Below are 22000 nucleotides of genomic sequence, written 5' to 3' on the forward strand. Positions count from 1 at the left end.
AGCATACATAATTTGGTGAAGTGGGCAAACAAAATTACTCTGGTCAAAGACAGTTTTATATGTGCTAGATACAATAATTCTGTAAGAAATTGCTCATGAAAGAAAACACCCCAACTTGAGTTTTGTAAGAACACAGAGCCCCCTGAAGAACATAGTCTACACAAAAGGTTGATTCTGTTCAAATTTCCCCCCCTTAATACATCCTAAAAGGCATCAGGGAAATAAAAATGACTGTACAAGAAGCAAAAATTTATTTTTCTACAAAACATAGGTGCCAACATATCAGTAAGCACTACTCAGCCCCCACTATCTTGTTAGATCTTCTGTAATGAAATAAAGGAAGAAAACACAAGACGCAGAGAGGAAGTTTCATTGTTCTTGTGGCTTCGACATTTGGTGCCGTGAACGTGACAGGCTCTCAAGCCTCTACTCAACGGCACCGCCTGCCCCAGGCCTCTGTACCAAAATGTTACTATGCTGCAATTAAAATAATCAAACCAAGACAAAAGAGAACAAGCAAATAAATAGTGCAAACTTGTTTACGTTTCTGGCTCTGCCCTCACAGTATGAAATAAAGTCTCTTCAAACACAAACTACATTAATTTAAAAAACAATTAATATTTTCCTTTCTCCCTCCTATCTCAAAGTAGCATGAGTTTTTCAAAGTCCAAAATAAAATAAACTAAGGCATTTCCTGTATGTATTTAGTTAATTATTAAACTGATTACTAAGCAGGATAGTCACAACCACTTTTTCAATATGAATCTGGGAAAACACACTTCTAGCAAACTGCCAGTGCACTGCAGTAATGACTGATCATATACATCCTCTCAACCCAGCCCCTAATTTTGGAGGCAAATTTCTAAAGCAATGACAACCAGCACTCCTGTACAAATCCAAATGCTTAATTTTATCTTCTTTTTTTGTGGTCCAGGATTAGTATTACTGCTGTGATTTAAAGAGAAACGCTGGGCTTAATGCTGTGTATGAGAGGAAAATAAAGTCAACAAGCCTGCAATAACTTCCCAAGCCAGGGAGACAGCATACTGTCTTCACTTTACTACAGGTAACTACCAATAACCTTTTTGAGGGGGATATTATCAGTTAATTAATCTGCAATATTAAATGCTGTCATCCCAAGGTTAAAAGAAAGGTAAATACTGCCAAGATATTTAATGACATCATCATGCATAACCATGAGATAAATATGAGGTCTGAAGATTAACTGAATGTCACTCTGTTTATACGATCATGTACTTGTAAAGAAAACTATTAAGATCAGAGAATAGAGAAAGTTATATAACAACTACCAATGTTTCAGTGTGTTTTGTCTACTCAAACCCTTGGTCAGAAAGAGAAAGCTTTATTGCAAAAATGTCTCACTCTGACATACTTTGTACTTTTTCATGTGCATATAAATTACTGAATATTGAATAGTAATTACTGCAATGAAAAAGACACTCTCAGGCTCCACCTCCTCTTGACAGTGGGAAAATATAGATGGGTTTGTGTATTATTCTGGATGCCAGAAAACTTGCTTACAAAAATATTTCCTGTGCACTAAGATATATTTAGCCTCATAAACCCATAAAACTGTCACAGGCAACCACAAGTACACCTGTAGACATTAAAACAGGGGAGGGGGGGAGGGAACAACAGAAACTGCAGACTCAAATTTACATTATTTCTTTGCAATTGTTATTTAGAAACATTATCTTTAGACTGTCTTACTCAAACAGAAATTAGCTGCTCCTCCCACTCCCCCAAACCAACACCCCCTTGCCCTCCTGCACCCCCAACATCCAGACACCTGCGATGCACACAGGAGCACAAATACATGCAAAGAGAAAGCACTAACAATGAAGTCACAGTCACAGCACTTCAGAAACACACCTTGTCGTCTTCCAGCCTTTACAGATGAAGGCAGATCTCATTAGTTTTTTCTGCGTCTTCAGATCAAGATGTAGATAAATCCCCCATCCATCACACTGGCTTTTTATTAAAAATGGGAGGGGAAAAACAAAAAAAGAAAAAAAAAAAAAAAAACGGGAGACGATTACCAGTAAATTTACAGCCTTAAAAATATCAGCTCTCCATTATCCCAAAGCAGTGTTATGTCTTGATGTAAACCAAAGCACATGCTGAGTGAGGACGTGCGCACACAGCAGCTTATCATCTCTGTCATCTGCTTCTAATGACAGCTGACAAACTGGCCACGCTAATCCTTCCCTAACTGCTGATCAGAGAGATCCCCCTTTGACAATCCAGCATGGTGGAGTACTCGAAAATTCCTCCTGCTTCTGTTCTGTTGCTGCTCTAAAAAGCAGTTTCCTTTTCATTGAGATAATAGCCTTTTCTGCAGTCACGTGGCACCCGGGCTACATTAGCAGAGCTTGATGATAACAGAGTAACTCCCCTCCCTCCCTTCTGCTGATTTTAAGTGTATGACTCCTGAAGAAACCCAAACCTGGCACATTTGAAATCATTTTGCATCTTCCTCTGTTGAAAAAGAAAATGTGCTGTCGATGGGGAAGAGGAATATATGGGCTCTCTCTACTTCTTGCACCAAAACTAATTAGTGAATACATTTTTAAGGCAGTGCCTTTGTTGGGGCACACACACTGGTCATAAACATGTCATATGAGACTAAACTGAATATTAAGCATGCTTAATACTGAGTATCTGGCTTGCTAGAATTATTCTTCTTCCCCTAGAGGACTTTAATTTTTTGCCTGTAATTTTAGCACTGCTGCAATAAATACTCTTCTCTCAGCAACAACCTATGGTTCAACTGCTCCCAGCACCCAACTCTCCTGCAAATGCAAAAAGCACAGATAACAAATGACCCACACTACAAACTCCAGTGTCAGTGCTTCTATATATGTTTTTTTTAAGTGACATCATTTCTCTTGGTTTAACTCAGTACCATGACGAGTATCTTAAGCATTTTTTAAATACATTGTCCAGTGGGGAAACCTTCTTAAGCTTTAGCTTCAGAGTTCCCTCCTGAATGCCAAGCCTCAGGCGGGTTTGCACCTCACCATTCAGAAGTTTTCCTGCTTGTAAAAGGCAAAGTACACATACAGCCACAGTGCTCTGTCCTGCCTTCACTGAAATAGTTCACAGACTGAAAGAACAAGCCTTTCCTCTTCTGCATTAGCACACCATTTCCCTATTACCTTGGCACACAGCATAAAGATACCCAATTTACTCCACCAAGCTCTGTCCACCTCTGACAGCACTGGGCAGTAAAGCTGGGCAGAGACCACCATAGCCTCACCCAGACATTCAATTGTTAGGATTTGCAAACTATTTAAGAAAGCTGTGGATTAAGCACTGCAAAATAAATGTCAAGCCCACAGAACAACTTTTGCAGTTTTGTAGCTGCTCTTTTCTTATATGATCAAGAAATAGACTTATCTCCTTTTGCTTTAGGGTAGGTATTAGAAAAAAGGTTCTTCACCCTGAGGGTGGTGGGCACAGGCTCCCCAGGGAAGTGGTCACAGCACCAAGCCTGACGGAGTTCAAGAAGTATTTGGACAATGCTCTCAGGCACATGGTGTGGCTCTTAGGGATGGTGGTGTGCAGGGCCAGGAGGTGGACTCGATGATCCTTGTGGGTCCTTCCAACTCAGCGTACTCTGACTTTTCCCATTATGCCACTTCATTCTCCTTAAGACAATACTGATCATAAACTTACATTTTTTCCAGAAACTAGAAAACAGTGTTCGAGACTGTGGTTGTACTTCCAGGAAAATAAAATGGAAATTGTGAAGAAATAGTGGCTATCCTGTACCTACCATCTTTGCCAATGCTACCCCCCCACACCCTTTCTGTTTACCCCTCTCCCTAAGGACAGCTCTTCTCAGGAAAGCAGCCCTGCCCAAGGCTCTGGGGAAACCTGCTCCAACACTATGATCAACGCTATGAGCTGAGGCCCAACCTTTCTGCAGCAGAGGAGCTGAAAATTAAATGGGAACGAGGCCCCTTCTGCAGCAGCATGAATCCTATTTTCTACGCTTCCTGCTTCCATGCTATAGAAGGAATCTGTGAGAAAGATCCTCAGTCCAGGAAGAAATAATCTGGTTCCATAAGGAGACTATGTTCAGCAGAAAAACATATTCATAGTAAATTGAGGTGGCTTATTTTTCCCAGTCCTTTCTCAGTATATCCTTCCATCTCAAAGCACTACACTGCATAGGGTAAGCAAAATGAACATTATTTGGAGCTATGTACAACTTTTAGCCCAACAGAACAGGAACTGCTTTGCAATCTTAACTTTCTTTTATCTTATTTGCATTTTCCATACAAATTCCTTAGCTAAAGAAAATGCATCAAACATACTGGTTAAATTGGAAAATGATACAAATAGGACAAAACCTGAATATTATGGAGAACATTTCTGATATGCAAGAAAATATATTAGCAGTCACCAGAAGGAAAATGAGCTTTCACAAGAATGCACACACACAAAACACTTGACTTGTGAAGTACAAATCTAAGGAAAACATTAAAAATGGGAGCATTCCAGTCAGATACCATAGCTAGAACTATACTGGTAATATTTATAGGAATCATAAAATGAGAAACCTAAAGTCAAAACAATATGGTGAGCACAAACACAATAATCACAGTGTTAAGGGAAGAGTTATGTGTAAATAAAATGAGGTAACAGAATAGAGTCACTGTAGCAATAAAATAGGAGTTGAAGGCTGAAAAAGGAGTGAAAGTACACAGATGTTGTTAAAAAGATTGCTTAGTGAAGAACAGTATACAAAGAAAGCTAATGGAGAAGTGGGAACATCCCACTGCAGTGTACACTGTTTTTAGACAAAAAGGGGAAGAAGAAATGAATTAAAAAATATTCCTGACAGAAAAACACTGCTCTAAATGGAAGCAAGGGAACATGCAACAGCAAAGAAGGAAAGGCTCTTTGGCTTTATCAGGCAGTGAATACATGCTTCCAATGACATGACAGAGTTGTTGCTACCTTTTAAATAGTTTCACAGGAACCATACATTTAATTTAGGGATGAGCAAGTGATCTTCAAAACTAACTCTCACATTAGAGATTTTTTCATGTTAGGATAAGACACAGCAGAAGAGGTTCACAGCAGAAGGGGTTCACCTAAGTTTTCTCTAAGAAATGTATCTCATAAATACTTCATTTTCTTTGCCCAGCCACAGGTGACTTTGCAGTAGACATGGGGAAGATGCACTTTCACTAAAACATTGACAAATTACGTTCTAGCATGATCAAGTAATTAAAACTGATAAACAGAACACTGCTTTCATTGCACACATTTCAGAGTTTTCTTAAGTTTATGTTTTCTTTTTCTTCCTTTATTTTTTTTTTTAAGAGTGAATCAGGCAGAGACAGGACACACCACAACAATCTGGTGTTCTTTGCCCTTTTAACACACCCACACCTGAGGCAAGGACTGGTAAAGCCATCTCTAAACATCATTTCAGTCTTTTTAATTCCAAACCGTAACTTTTTAGTCCTTTCTCTCACTCTGTACACCATACCCAGGAGGTAATTCCATCCTCACAATCCCTTCAATCCTCTCAGTTTGGAGTAGCCAAAGGGGTACCCAAATTCACAGCTATAGTCACAGCCCTCATTTGCAAAATAGCAAGACATTTCAAACTGTGTTTGTAAGATTCCAAAGCTGACTCACTAGGCTTTATTCAAGGATAGAGGTGACTGACTTTTGGGAAAGCTGACTGCACAGCATTAAGTCTCACTCCCTGTGAGAAAGACTGGAAGGACACTGCACCAGCATAGAGAACAACCAAAAACAATTAGGACTGACTGCTAAGATTCAGAATAAGGATATTATTGCTGAGATCAAGAACAAAGTGCAGTGATTTGCATGTGTTACATTTCAATAAATGTAGAAGCAAACATACAGTTTTCAAGTATTAGGGGTGTTTTTTAAACTCCTCCATCTGAACACTAACAAAAAACATTGGGTTTTCAAGTCAAAACTGAAAACCTGTTGACTTACATGTCAATGACATTGATGTTTTATCAGTTTAGGAACTCCTAATTCACCACTGCTTGAAAACTAAGGTTCTTCCTTTCATTAGCTGAGGAAAAATAAATAGGATACTGTAGATAAATCTACTTTTCCTGACCTTTGCATCTCCTCTTGAAGGCACAGGAATTGTATCAAATGTATTTCCACTGGAATTTGTAGCATCTGGGATTGCTCACAGTCAGTCTCTGTATTAGCAGTACATGCACCGACAGTGTTAAGAATCTTTTGATTTCTGTCCATACGAGGCAATGAAAAGACACTCCCTCCTCTCTCAGCCTCAGATATTACTGCTGACTTCTCTTTGTAGCATGAAATGTCCATGCTTCTTGAAAACAGCTCATCAAGGCTCTCATAACTTCATAAACATGCACCCAGCCATCCACTCAGAGCATTCCGTGTGCAAGTTTCTGCAATATTTAACTGGAGAATTCAATACTGAGGTGTGTGCCATATATAGCAATTAAGTTCTGTATGGGCATGTCCACTGACAATTGTGTTCTTTTCTTTTAAGACAAGTTTGATGACTATGGTTAATTGAAATTTTTGAGTAGTGGTTGATGAGGATTTTTTTTTTTTTTTTAATCTCTACTGCTTCACTCCTTTGCCTTTAATTAAGAAGGGATACAAGAGAAGAAAAAGGGTTTCTTTCAGTGCAATCTGGAAATGGTCAACTCCTGGCTCAGTTCTTTCTCCCTCTGCAAACTAAAAAAGGGTGCTCTCCCCCGCTCAGAGCCTCTGAAGCAGGGTGCTTGCCAGTGCTCTCTATGGGTTACACACAGAGAGGTGCTCTCTGCTGGAAATGGGCCTCAACCCACAGAGAGAAGAGTTCAAGACCATTAGCTGCCTCCATCCGTGCTGACGCCACATGAGAGGAACTCAGCACAGGAAGTTGAGCAAGCAGAGAAAAGCAGAACCAGAATGGAAATACTACTGCATAGAAAAAAAATGTTGCATTAACACAATAAGTTACATAAATGTAATAACATCTACCAATGCTTTTTTAACAGAATGTAGCTAAGTTATGAAGAGTCTGGGATTTTTTAAAAAGAAATTACTTTATGCTCTACAGAATATGCCTTCCAGTGAATATATTTTTAAAATCAGCTCAAACTCTTTGTTTTACCTCATCTCAAAACAGAAGTACTTCTAACAGTAAGTACTTTTAACAGTAAAAGGTTCCCAAAATCTGCAGACTGACTGCTGGCAATATTCAATGCCTGAGATTTGAATTAGACAAAAGTTTAAACTAGATAAAAGTCAGAAAAGAAAATGTTTATTATTAACAGCAAAACAAATCTGTACTAATTAATCCAAAACCAAGGTAGGTTTTCTTTCATGTAGTCTTACCTATAAATAAAACATTTCTAAATGACATTATATGAATCAATCAAGGTAGAGGATTAAAGATTAAATAATTTGGTGAAATTTCAAGGTTTCTGATAACCACACAGGGCAGATCAGTGTAACACTCCAGCTGACCATAACAGCAACACTGTGTGAACTCAGCAAGATTTGATACATTGCCTGTGTTTCCCTTGAAACAGAAAGTTGCTGTGTTTAATGCAAGTGGGACCTCTATCTTTTAGTTCACGATACGGCAAATTATTCTGCCATACCTGGTGATGAATACTCAGGTCTTGGCACCTAGATCTCTTTTTTAAGAGAAAACTAACATTTCCCAGGAAGTCGCAAAAATCTCATGTCTCATCAACGTTCAGCAGTCTTCTAGCTGCTAGTTGCTTGCAGACATTGCCTTGCATTTGAAAAGCTACTTCCCATAAGAAGCAAGGAGGAAACACCCAGAGACTGTATCTTGCAGATCCTGAAATTCTGGGCTTTCACATCCTTCCAAGAGACCTCAATGAAGAAAGGAGATGCTAGTTACAACTAATGTCACGTGGGAGAAACTGGAACACAGGGACAGCTGCTCTTTACAAATTTCAGAATACATGATAAGCTAATTTAACGTTGCATCATCCACTCTCATCAAATCTTACAAACACCTGAAGCAGAACTTAGTGATGCTGAGTGGTGAACAGTGATGATGAACAGCCAACATTGAGGACTGACCTCTTGCCTTAACCACTCAGGATGTGGTACACAGTAAAGGAAGGTCAAGCTCCAAATTTTGGTATTATTAAACATCCAAAATATCAGTGGATGAGATGAGGTACAGAAGAGAAACTGAAGAAAGTTAGGTTTTCTATTAATAGTTTTTAAGCGGTAATTTCTATCAGTACTAGATAGAACCATGTAACTTAACTGAGCCCAAGCACAAGTACTCCTGAGAACTGCAAGAGCTGACACTGTTTGATGAGAAAACCAAAAGCCAGAGACTACAGCCTATCAAATAAGACAAAAAGTGAAAGGAAAAGCAGGAGCAGTTGAAATTAATTTGACTTACAATAAAATTATTAAATACTCTGCTATGAAATAAATACCAACTTCAGGACAATTGGTCTGTGCTCTTTTTTATAATGAGGTAGATGTGACAAAATTGGCATTTAACTTTAGTATTGTGTAAATTCAGAAACTTCAAATCCCACTTGTGAGAATAAAAGAGAAAAAAACTCACAATGTGATAATTCAACAGCAATGACTGAATGGAGGGTATTAAGGATTATTTAACATGACAATTATGTGTTCAACAGAAACCAGACTTGCTCACTTATCTGACAAAAGCACAGGTTTGATGTAAATGTCAGTAATAACAAATTACACCTTTAGAGCATGTAAGACAATACTCATTTCATTTATGTAAAAAACCAATAAAATTTAGGTTTGCAGGTAAATATTTGCAGTAGAAACAAGACAATTCTTACAGAGACTTAATTCTGAGCAGAAATGCTACACAATCTCAACTACCCCCCAGTGTGGTTAGCGCTGAATATTTAAGTCTATGATAAGAGGAAACATGTCAGAACTTGGGTCTACTGCTAACGCTTAAAAAGTCCAACACACTGAATTCCAAAACAGAAATCTGTTTACAACTTTATACTAGGTTTTCCCTAAAATCAGCTGCAAGTAGGTTCATATGTAAGACTGAAGGGAAAAGCTGAGAAGCAGAATACTGCCCGATCATTTTAATCAGAAATACTTAGAATATATAGCAAATCCTGTCCCATCCTGAGGACTCCTACACATATTTATTTATGTCATATTGTACATCAGTATGAAAAACACAATCTTTGAAAATAGATGGCAGACACATTACAACTATCAGCTGCAAATAGCCGTCCTTACAGGTCTTCCCTCAATGTAAAATTAGTGACCCATACCCTGTTTACACACTTTAAATTTTCCACAAAAGTAATGTCAAAAGTATTACTTCAGCGAAAATATCAACAATATGGACAGTGCATTTAATTTTGTTAAAGACTGCACCTGAGCACGTTGTACTGAAGCACAAGAAGATACAAGGTCAGTTAATGAGGAGAAAAGTCAAATTTGGAAGAATACATGGATATTTCATTGCTCTCCTTTTGGCAAAGAGATTCCCATCTTTATCTTTCAAACGCATGGCTGTCATGACTCATCTTGAAAAAGCAGTACTTGACCGTTCACAGGACTATTTCTTAAAACCATTAGCAAATAACCTTTAATACAAGAATTATGAGTAATTTAGATTTTTACAAATTGCCTGTCCCAGGTTCTTAAGAACCTACATTTTCTAAGCTTCAAGTTAATAATGTAACAATATATAATATTGTTTAAGCCATTTGTCTTGTGAAGCAAATATCCTTTTGAGAAGAAATCAGCCAAGTTGAAATTAACTGTCCTTTCTGCTGTGCAATTTCTTCCCCAAAACTAAAGAGAAAATAGGCAGAGCATGTAACCAATCAAGACAAAAAGGGCTCAATGAAAACATTTTGCTGGCAGTTTTAACAGCAGTATGGCAAAGACAGAGATGATTTGAAATAATCTGGACATAAAGTCATATTTTGCCTTCAAAAGTCAGAATTTCAACCACAATACAACAGACAGTCAAAGCAACTGTGAGAGAACTGATGTGCTCTGCTTCCAAACTACACCTCCACCTGAGAAGTAGGATGCCCCAACAGGGCCACCTTAAACTCCAAGTGTATGACCACTACGGTTGTCCAAAGGCAATCCAGCTTTACTTGCTGAAAAGTATTTCAAGACCATCTTGTGACTTTGTTCTGTGATGTGCATTTGTATCAACTCATTTGCAGATGACACTGCAGTGCTAGTTTTGAATGATAAAGCCATGTAGGGTCCTGGACATGGGAAGGCTGATTTTCTCTTTATGGAATATGTGACCAGCAGGTCAAGGGAGGTGATTCTCCCCTTCTACTCTGCTCTCACGACACTCCACCTGGAGTGCTGCATCCAGCTCTGCAGCCTCCAACATAGGAAGGACATGGACCTTATGGATTGAGTCCAGAAGAGGGCCACAAAGATGATCAGAGGGCTGGAGCACCTCTCCTGTAAAGATAGACTAAGAGAATTCAGTCTGGAGAAGAGACTCTCCAGGAAACCTTACAGAACCTTCCAGTGCCTAAAGAGCCCCTGAGGAGGGACTCTTTACAAGAACAAGAAGGACCGGCTTTAACCTGAAAGAGGGTAAGTTCAGATTAGATGTTGGGAAGAAATTCTTTACTATGAGAGTGGCAAGATGCTGGAACAAGCTGCTTAGAGAAGTTGTGGATGCCCCATCCCTGGAAGTGTCCAAGGACAGGCTGGATGGGACTCTGAGCAACCAGGTCTAGTGCAAGGTATTCCTGTCCATGGAGGGGAGTTGGAACAGGATGATCTGTAAGGTCATTTCCAACCAAAACTATTCTGTGATTCCATGATGCTATGGGAGTTGTGGGGTTTGGATGCTATTGTTTTGGAATAGCTACACAGACACTCTGATAACCACTCATATCTTTGAAAATACTTCTAACTTAACTCAGCAGAGCCAAGGTTCAGGGACAATCACTTTACTCCCAGAAAAGAGCCTGACAGGAGTGGATACAATGTAATTTACGTGAACTGAGGCCATGAATGAACACTAAAGGGAGTTTTGTTCTCAAACTGGTGTGATTCTCTTGATAAGAGTGTTTGACACTGCATTTGCTTGATGACAGTTACTTCTCAGAGAAAGTTAAGGTATTAGGGGGTTGCTGAAGGATTTTTTTTTTCTTGAGAGGCTTTTGGAAAAAAAACTCCAAATTTTCCACTTTTTAAATTTTACATGGGAGGGGGTGCAACATACAGTGATGAACATCCAGAAATGTAAGCCGTTCCAGATCAAGAGGAAAAAATATCTTCAGTAAAATAAATTTTACAAACAATGCTGAGAAACCAATAAAGAAAGGCAAATTTATGTTCCTATCAGCCAAGAGAGATGCAATTTCTTAAATTACCCGCTGCTTGGAGACTTTGAATTTAATGCAATTATGAATACACTGGCTGTACAATACCACATAAATGCATATACAGTTGGCACTGAGGGGCTCATGTGAGAATACTTTTTGAGAGGAGCAACAATGGAGAGCCCCCAGTGGAAGCAATGAATGATGTGTTGGAAATTAAGTAACAGGGTCAATTAAAATACCTCAGCTTTAGAAAACCAGGTAATACAAGACTACAGCTCCTGTCTGCAGTGCTGTTCTTCTCTACTAAAGTGTGGTTTTAAAAAAAATCCTGTGGTCTCAATATTATTTTATGACTTTAAATATTTTGTAATGCGAGGGGAAAAAACAGCAAAGGAAATACTGAGCTGGGTATCCCCCACGTAACATTGACACTATCGTCTGTATTCACAACAGAGATTACTGAGAAGGATAAGGAGAAAGAAGTGACAAAGTACCCATTTAGGGTTTAGGTTCTTAGGAAGCTTCCATGACACAGTATCCCTGTAACCTCTAATACATCACACTCACTAAATATCTGTGCTATATGTAAATTTATATAGATTAATTACTTTTATAAATATATAGCCTGCAGTACCTCAGCATTCTTAAGAGTCAGAGTGGTGAGTAGATAAGAAAAATCAGACTAGCCAAGACCTCAGATTCTACAGCTGTGAGGAGGGCTAGATGAAAGTATCAGATAAACACAAAGAACATGCAAAACAATGCCTGAAGTGTAATGGAAGAGAACCAATATGGAAGGCAACATAAAGGGAAATACTTCCAAGCAGATGGCTCCTTTTAACCAGACACTTTACTAACGTCTAAAAGTACAGTCTTCTAAATGAAATGTATTGATATGTAGAAGCAATTTTTCTTTGAACAATTTTCTGAAATAGCTCCTGCTTGGAAATAGCACTGCTTCCCTTCACCATCACAATCTGATTTCTAGTAACATTTGCCCAATCCTTCCAACCGGACATGACTTCAGCTGTAAAACTGCCCTTCATCCAAAAGTGCAGTAGAGAACCAACGTATCCAGGAGTCTGTTATCCCCAAGAGGAGTCTTAAAACCTGTGCAAGAACCCTCTTGCCTCTACTGTCAGCACTAGAAAGTCTGTGCCTATCCCAAATAGTTAAAAGCTCTTTTGGATTTAGCTGGATACAAATTTGACCTAATATTTGGACTTGAATTAAAGGCCAAGCACTTGAGATTTATGCTAATGTCACGGATCTCATTTCTAGGTAATTAAAGTGTGCTCCTCTGAAGACCATTCCTTACACTCTTTCAGAGGCCAAAACTGTTACAGAGAAACCAAATTACTAAAGTAGCATATGTCACCAAGAACATGCACGGCAGTTCTACAAAACCTGTGCTAGCTGCCTACTGATTTCCAAGTACAGTTAAGAATGATCACATTGAAGTGTAAAGGCCTGTTCTTGCAACAAGCCTATTCTTGCTTTCTGTAGGCTTTATATCTCTACCTGTACATATATTCAAGATAAGCTATGTATACATACACATATAACACATACCTAAATTAATAAAATAAATAATGTAAACTGTAAGCAGACAACTCTTTTGATGACAAGTAGGACCTAAAACAAACCCTAGGAAACATACTAAAAGAAAAATCAGTTTCTTTTAAAGCTCACTGCTGGGATGTCAGTTAGAAAACAAATGTCTACAAGCACTAGCAATCACTTGGAAGTCAAGCAATCTCTTACCCTGTAGTAACTTTACCACAATTTCGATGCCATGAAACTCTAATTTACTTACTTCAAAGCCCAAACTTTGCCTCACCCCTGACTATTCTTTCTAGTCTTCTCATATTCATTCTTTATTTTAAAAATGTTTATTATTTTGAAAACTACATTTGCACCTCTCAGAGGAAGATGGGTATTAACACTGAAACCAATTCCTTGGGGAAGCCAAAGTTTCAACGTTATCACACAGTCATACACATAAAATTAGATTTCATACAGTGAATACTTCTTTTTCTGGTAGAGCTCTGAAGTTATGACTTTTATTCTCAGGGGAAAAAGGAACAGACAAGATATCTATAACCTTACAGTCTGCATGCTGTGCATGTCATGTAGCAATAAATAATTCATATTTTGACCTTATGGGATACCTTTTACTCATTGATTTCAAAGAGCTTTTGCAAAGGTGGATATATGTTTTATTATTGGAATTTTATAGATCTCAGGATGAACAGAGACATAAAATTACCTATTCAAGGTCATTTAGTAAGCCAGGTGTATTTAAGTGGGTAGTACCAGGCATTCTGCCTTTTTGGTTCAGGTTGCAATTTACAGTGACACTATAAGAACAGTCAGATACTGCCTTAAACTTCAACTAAACCTGTGAGAAAGCATGATGGATGCTATCTCTGTAAAAATACAGAAAATCTAAACATATTCCTGGGTGAGAAAGGAGAAAAAATTACTAACTCTAGGTATGTGGTAGCAGGACAGCACAGGAATTCTCCAGAATAATCTTATGCAAGCATTCTGGAAAGGGCACTGGATTCACAGCCACAGCTGTCAGGATCTGCTAAAGAGTGATGAAATAAAAGTCGTCTTCTTCCACAATGAGATTGTCTTGGACATCATATCAGATATCAGAATGAACCTGAAGAAAGCAGTAGCAGTTCTAGTATACTGCTACAAAAATTGTATAGAGACATGAGCAGTAGAAAATAATACATTTTAGAAACACTGATTCTATTTCCAGCAACTTTCCCAGGAGATACACTACCAGGATTTAAGGTATGTAAACCAGAACTAACCATATTAACTATTCTAGGAAATACTCTTTTTTATTTTCATCTGCTAAAAAAATGGTGTTTCCCCTTATGATAATAATTAACTTTAACTTCTGAAAAATATTTTAAATAAAAAATAAATATGCAAAAACCTTTGTACAGAAAACAACTCCAAACTGATACATAAACATGAGAAACATTTGTGAGAATGTAGCACTGGGAAGACAGTTTGTTAGTTAACACCACAGCAGTAATGCTTTGGATTAAATACTTAAGTCTTGCAATTCTCTGAACTGCCTTACCTAACATTAAGTACAGGGCTCCATTCATGGCCTTAACTGTAAAGATTGTGTGCAAATGCTTTCTTGAAGTAAGCTCGGAATGTTTTTTACTTTTCACGATGGAGTCCTTATGTTGTTGCAGACTGCAGAGAACTTAGAAGCATATAACATGCACAACTTAGAAGCATACAACATACATAAATTATCTGTTCAGCTGCCCTCTGGAGCGCAGCAGTAGTAGTAGGACCCAAGGTCCCTATGTGTTAGCCAAGAAAGATAACAAAGAAATAAGCCTTGGGTTGTTTCTTTGTTTTGCTTGTGTTTGTTTCTTTTTCCCCAAAGAAAGAAGGTACTATAATCTGCCACAGAGGGAGCTTACTCTGTTCTAATAACATTATGTTTAAACAAACCAAAGATTTATATTTTACAGGGGGAAAAAATTATCACCGCTGTTATCACCACTGGCTTATAACAATTGGTAGCAAAACATTATTTCATAAAAGGTCAGCACTTCAAAGCCAGATTTAACTAACACCACCATTGAAATGTTTCCTTTACAGAAAATTAGGTTTTAAAAAGAAATCACAAAAAACCCACACTCCTTATTCTGTATGTACTAAAATTAGGTAACCCCAAAACTTAGTTACTGGCAAATCTAACTATCATCGTGGGGACGAAAAAACCCATCCTGATTTGTCTATGCAATCAGAATGAAATGAAGTTTAAAGACGTACAGCAAGCACTAAGAAAAGACAGATTTGCCAGAATTTTCCTGGGATTAATTAAAGGGGAATCATTTTAAATCCTTCTCTTGTTCCCAAGCCTCTCCAAGCTGAATTTACTCCATTTAGGTAACAAATACAAAGTAGGCAGGAAGGCACGTGCTATTTTCCAATCAGAAAAGCAATCTGGTCTAGAGAAGAGAATTTTTTAAGCTTTCAAAATACAAAACCATTCAGAAGACCAAACAAAATACAATCCTCAATTCCTCTGTGCACATGGAGTCCTTCAGACAGACAACAAAATGTGCCCCTCATGAATAATTTCCTGCACAAGATTTACAAGAAACCCTCAGAAGTCTTGATGTTCATGCCCAACTGCAAAAATATTTGATGTAACGGAGAGATAAGTAATGATTCTCTGATTCCCTTACCCCACTGTAAACAGGAGTATCAGCATTGAGAACTGGGATAAACACAAGCCCCCACGCAAAAGGTGAGGGACAATTACCACACACTTCACGTGTTTCATCACAGTTTGCCCCGTACCTTCTCCATATTTAAGCTCCTTACCTTTTTTTCACTGCTACTTTCACCACCTGTGCTTAAGCAGAAATTATTATAAGCTTATTAGCTGTAAGTGGTCACGTCTACAAACATGGGAAGGGTTGGTGCTTGGTGCCAATCAGCTTTCATTAATCTGCACCCTACCAGTGATCCCACTGCTCCTCAGGATTGACTGTCAGGAGGTCAAAGTCATTCCCTGAGCCAACAGAGGCACAAATGTCATGTTCCTGTCTCCATCTCTTCTGCTAAAGGCATGTATCGACCTAACTCCCATGTCTTATGGAAAATGAATGTGTCTAGTTACTTCTTTGATTTTGAAGGTATTTGTTATGTCACAGACATTGTGCAAAGCCAGTGATCCCCACAGCTTAGGTGAGGAAAGAGAAAATTTCTCTCAGGAGATCACACACCTTGGGAATGGAGATCTGCGGAGTTCCTCACTCATTTACAAATGAAGAGAATCAAATTCAACACTTTCTTGTAACAAATATTTCACCTTGATTTTAATACTTTTCGTGGGAAAAAATCTAAATCTGAACCTTGTCTACACTTCCACTAGGAACTTAAATGTATCAAGAAAAAATGTTCTTTTAGCTAGATCAGTATGGGCAAATTACTGCTTTTATCCTACAATTACATAGCCAGCACTTAGCTTGGTGAGCAGCATGAAAATAGCTGTTATACTACATACTATAACTATATTCTATGTATTACTTTATTTGTAATGATTATACAATGGTTTATTGACAACTTAAAAATAATATATCTCAATATCTAAAATACTCTTGTGACAATAGCTCACTTGCAGAAACCTAAGTACTACTGGTACAGCTGTGATGATGCCCTCCTGCCACACTAACTTCAAGCCCAGGTTAAACCAGGTAAGTACTGACACAGGTGAGCAGTACCTCAATATAGGACAACAAGGAAAGATTCCACCAGGTGTGGAAAGTTGTCTTCTGGAGGCAGAAAAAGCCCACCACTTTACTCGAATCTGTATGCAAGGTGTGGTCTAAGAAATGATAGCTTTTGTCAGTTAGTCTTTCAGAGCACATACAAAGGAAAACTAAATTAGTTATTTAGATAACACTAAAAGGAAACTAAGCTTACCCTTATTGCACACAGCCGTTTCACCTACTTACCAAAGGGTAGATAGGAACTTTTTGTGCCACTCATAATGGAAACCTTCGTACTCAGCTTTGAGCAATACTAGAAGAGTAATTTTAACTATTAAATTTCCAGAAATTATTAGGAAATATGAGCATCTGTCTTACACTGTGGTAAGAACTAATGATCAGAATTAAAAGAAGAATATGCAGGCATTATAAAGCACAGGTCACAGTGTTACAGGTTTAATATACCCCCCCAGTTTGGTTGATGTGTTAATATGCTTTACATTTTAAAGCAGCACACAGGGTATTCATCAGGTAACTGTAATTGTTGAGGATATTTCAGGTACTGGAATACAAAACTAGTTATTTACATAATAGCTGTGAAAATTGCACATCCTTCAATTAGATTTCTATTTTAATCAGTGAAACTGTGGGAATAATCCCATAATATTTCAGTAATGTTTCAATAATAACATAACATTTCAGCAATAATGTTTCAATACCTTTTTATACTTCAAAAAAAGCAAGAATATAACTAGACAAAATTCAGAGTATTCTGGTTCTGAAAATCACTTTCTTTCCCAAGTATGAAACCCACCTCTTTAATTCATTTCCCTTTCTACTTCATACATTAATAATAATCTTTTTCTATAGAGTTGTTTTTGGTTTTTGCATTTCGCAAGTACCACAAATTCAGAATACCTCTATGAAGTTGGTACTTATGAGGCAGAGAGCTGACAATAACTGCCCCTATTTTCAGGTGGAACAGCTGTCATGCAAAGAAGCCCCAATTCATTAAAGCCATGAACACAACAGACAACCACCTCCAATGAAAAATTATGCTACTACCTTTAGATTAAGGTTACTCAATTACATTTTAATGAGGTCTGTGGGGTAACCCTGCCAACCCACTATCTCTGGCAGAGGCCACTGTAACATCCCCACCCAGCCCAAGCTCCACAGGAAGCACAGGGCAGCACTGTGGCCATGAGCTCCCTCTGAAGAGCTGGGACATAACAGGTCCAGGCAAATTTTGAGTGCAGCTCAAACCAGGTGATCTGAAAGCTGCTCATCTATAAAAGTGGGATTTTTAACTGACTTAAAGTTTGTTTTGGTGGTGGGTTTTTTTGTGTGTGAGGGGGGTTATAAAACTGTTGAAGGAATTAATCTACGACAGTGTGTGCTGTTTGACATTTGAGGAGAGTAGTTTTCATTTCACTGTATTTTAACAACCGGAAAAGTTTTGAAATCTTGTGTGACCAGATCAAACTCATGTAGTAGCAGTCATCAAGCTGTTTAAGTGCCTTAAAGCTTGCAGCAGCAGCTCTTTGCTGCAGGTACAGGCATGGCTAAAATGAACACAATTCATCTCCAAAAAGAAATGGAATTACACCCAGCAGTCTATGTACAGTGCAAGCTTCAGCATGATTTAAACGAAAAAAAAGCAAACCCAACCAACCACGCTTTATCAGTATTTGAAAATTCTCCCTTCCTCCAAAGAGCATTTTCCAGCATCTTATTTAGCTTACTACCATATGCTTGCAATTTCTCCTCTCCGTAGAAGTCATTCTAAAAAACCAAAGGAAAATTTTAGTGAACCACAAATATAATAAAATAACCCCCTCCGTGAAATGGTCTAAAAAGCTTGGATTGCTTCTGCTCCACCTCCCCACATCTGGCACTCGCATCAGATTACAGGCCAGAAGGCACCGCAGAGAGACGGAAAGGGAGATAGTGGCTGGATCGTAACTAGAAGGAAGCATGCCTTCTATAACTCACTCTTTTCCCAAATGCCGATACGGCAAAGCGTGATAAAAAAAACAATTGTGGGAGAAGTCTGCACACGTACACACACAAAACACACAAACATCTGAAAGGCAGTGAATTACACAAAATATGCTCAGATGACTTCAGAACTATCACTCTGTGCCAAAATTGCAACTGGGCTTCTGATTTTGTAACTGACAAAATTTACAGGAAATGGGCAATCTTTGGTTTCTAATTCACAACACTTTCACTTCTTCTAATTTGCCACGTATTTCATAGGCATAACAAAACCTACAGCCACTGAATTATCTAAATGCCACAGTACTGTCAAATAATATTGATTGGTCTTTTTGAAGTTTAAATTTTGCAAACTTAAAACTCAACCAGAAGATGCATGAATCTACACAAGGATCCAAGGAGCTGGTTGGAAGTGTTGTTTCCCAGACCTCTCCCTGGAACCACATTCTCCTCATCCCTTCAAGCCCACATCAGCAGCACAACAGCATAAAAACTTTCACTGAGTCTTTCAAGCTTAGCAATAAATCTACTGCAGTCTGAATTATTGAAATTATTCAGACTGTTCAAATGATTTTTTTGTTCCAAATGGACTTGGCACGCTGGTCAGGAACTCGTCGACTCAAACACGAGCAACAAAAGTGGAATTCTTCTTGCTAAGCTAATTGATGGCTCTACAAAAACAAAACGCAACTGCATATTCAAAAGTTTCAAAGACACACTGTATTAGAGTTGCAGAGTGCCTTCCCCTCAGTGCCTGCTGTAATATGATCATAATTGCTGTGAAAGGGCGAGAGACCGACTATACGTTAAATCCTGCCATCTGTAGGTGCTTTACACAGTTCCATTTGCTGCTGCCGGGTCAAAAGTTTACCCTATTTTCGCTTGCTCATAACCAATCACACAAGTCTCTGCTATGCGTAATCTTTGACCTACTCTCAAAGCAATTTTTGTATTATAGAGTCATATGATTACACTGAAAAAACCCACACATTTTATTAAGAATACACTTCTTGTTGGTTAGCTTTATAATTATTATTATTTCCATATTCAGTAAGCATACTGTACCGACTTCCTTCTTCCCGGTTAACTCCCTTGGAGCACAGTCATAGAGCCATGAATTCTCCAGCATTTCTGGCTAGTTGCAATCCAGAACCACATGCAAAACAGAGCTGGAAAGCATTCACAATATCTGTCATTTTAAAAGTAAGGGGAAAGAACTGCTCGATTTGCACTAATACAGAGAGAAGGAGCTCTGTAAACATTTAAATTAATGTTCACAGTGAAATCAAAAAATGTTCCTGAAAAATAGGACTGTCAAAAGAATATCCCTATATATTTACCTTAAAGATTAAATATGCAAAAATATACTGCATGGAAACATTTATGCTACTGATATTATTATTATTAAATATCAAGGGAACAGGTAGATCCATGAACAACAGAATATATTAAGCCTCATCTCCCACAGATTTATACCTCCTGGTTGGTTGACTTTGGTGTCTAGAAAGGTGAAAGCTTTGAAGGAAGCTTTTCCCACAGCTGGGACATTTGTTTAAAGCCTCTCTTTTCCCATCACTAGGATTCCCAGACAATTAATAAGATTATTTCATGCTGCAACCTTTCCCTCTGTCAGGGCACCTTTAGGTGGTTCCACCTATACTCAGCTACTTATTTTCACAAAACTTGTGGGATCTGAATTTCGAGATCAACATTGTGCCAAAAAAACGTGATCAAAATCAGCAATAGGTTCAAAAGATAATGAGAGGTGTTGAAGGGATGTGTGTGCATCTACACATGTGCACAGTGTGACCTCATAAGCCTTGTTTCTATAGGAAAAGAGGCTAAAAATAATGGAGACTATTAGACTTTCTTACTACTATTTCACAGAAAGCTGACTTAGAAGGACCCAACTAAACAGCTGGCTATACTAACAGATCACTTAAAAGTAATACCGCAATATTTAAATCCATCTTGTACATTTTGCTAGACAGCTTTTAAAGAAAAACAGACACACAGGCCCATTTAGCTTGTAATAGGAGACACAAATAGATACTTTTCCACAGATATGTATTTTACTGTAATCTATGAATTGTGATAGATTTGTGATGTTTTAAATTATTTTTAATCTAGCATTTATACAAGTGTGTTCAGTCTTCAAGAATATAAACACAAGTCAGCACTTGCATGAATAGTTACATTGCTCCATTTCACATTTGACTCTTAGTTGCTAAACCCTTTGTAAATGTAACAAGAGAACATAAACCAGCCCTTGCCACTGAGATCAGTGAAGTAATACAAACCAGAGAATAGTCAATCAAATAACAGCATTAAGCCACTTCCAAGCAGGTAATAAAATATGTTCACATACAAAATTCTAATAGTTATGAAGTCAAATCATTTACTAAGAGACAGAATAAAAATTACCCCAAATAAATAAATCAAGATGTAGATTTTAAGGCAACACCAGTCTGCCATCTCAGCTCTTTGGTACAGCAAAGACCATAGGACTTAGCAGCTCTTACAGCAAAGATCAAGACCTTAGATGTGCAAGCACATCTCTTTAGAATGCTATACATGAAGTCTTATATTACTTCCATAAACTTATCAGTTTAAGTCAATGAGATATTTGGAAAACAGAAAAAGCTACTGATACCATTTCATTTCTCGTAGAGAAATAAATAAAAACCAAAGTAAAACAGGAATCAATATTTTAAAGGAATGAAAGAGGTTTATCTAACTCAGAAACATGTTGGTATATGCCAGAGATTAGCTATTAGATATTAGACAAAATTCTATACGACAAGATGTTTATTATACATATTCAATACATAAATACAAAAAAATAAATAAACTGTGTGCACATATACACACAGCATTCAGACATCTGTTAACAGGACTGATAACACCTATGATCCAGGCCAGGAGCAAGTGAATAGTCTTTTGCCCAGGGGAAAGCAAGATGGATGCTGTTACAGGAAACCTACTCCACTCAGCTTATCAGCAGCAAAATGAACAGTGGAAAAAGCCCAGTATAAAAGAAGAAACAAAGGCAACAGAACTGACTCTTAAGAACACAAAGGGGAAGGCTGAAGGTACCCAAACATATCTACAACATGTCTCAACACAGGGAAATTTTTCACCTTGGCAGAAAAGTCTGATCTAGAGCAGAGCTCAAACAACTGGAGCAACAAGTCATCAGGAGATAAAAAGACTGAAGAAGTGAAGTTGGGAATTTGGGAAACCTGACTCAAACCCCAATGTGATCCAGTAACATGGAAGTGCTAGAAAGCCACTCAGTGTTTTTATGTAAGTTTGTACATCTTTTCTAATTTTCCTACAAAGCAAAAAGTGATTTTAGAAAGTTTG

At 37.9% G+C, this 22000-nt stretch overlaps 1 protein-coding gene across 7 annotated transcripts in view; it reads right to left on the reverse strand.

Annotated features, from left to right (window-relative positions):
- The window catches only part of NCOA2 (nuclear receptor coactivator 2), a 189472-nt gene that overhangs the window by 89942 nt on the left and 77530 nt on the right, over positions 1 to 22000 (reverse strand). The window contains exon 4 of one of the 7 annotated variants that reach the window (XM_069004918.1): positions 1894 to 1992. The exons of the other annotated variants lie outside the window; for them this stretch is intronic. The gene's annotated coding sequence lies outside the window, so the exon portion shown is untranslated. The remainder of the gene's footprint in view (positions 1 to 1893; positions 1993 to 22000) is intronic. 7 annotated transcript variants of the gene reach the window in all.

This window comes from Aphelocoma coerulescens, chromosome 2, assembly GCF_041296385.1.
Source record: "Aphelocoma coerulescens isolate FSJ_1873_10779 chromosome 2, UR_Acoe_1.0, whole genome shotgun sequence".
NCBI classification, from domain to species: domain Eukaryota; kingdom Metazoa; phylum Chordata; class Aves; order Passeriformes; family Corvidae; genus Aphelocoma; species Aphelocoma coerulescens.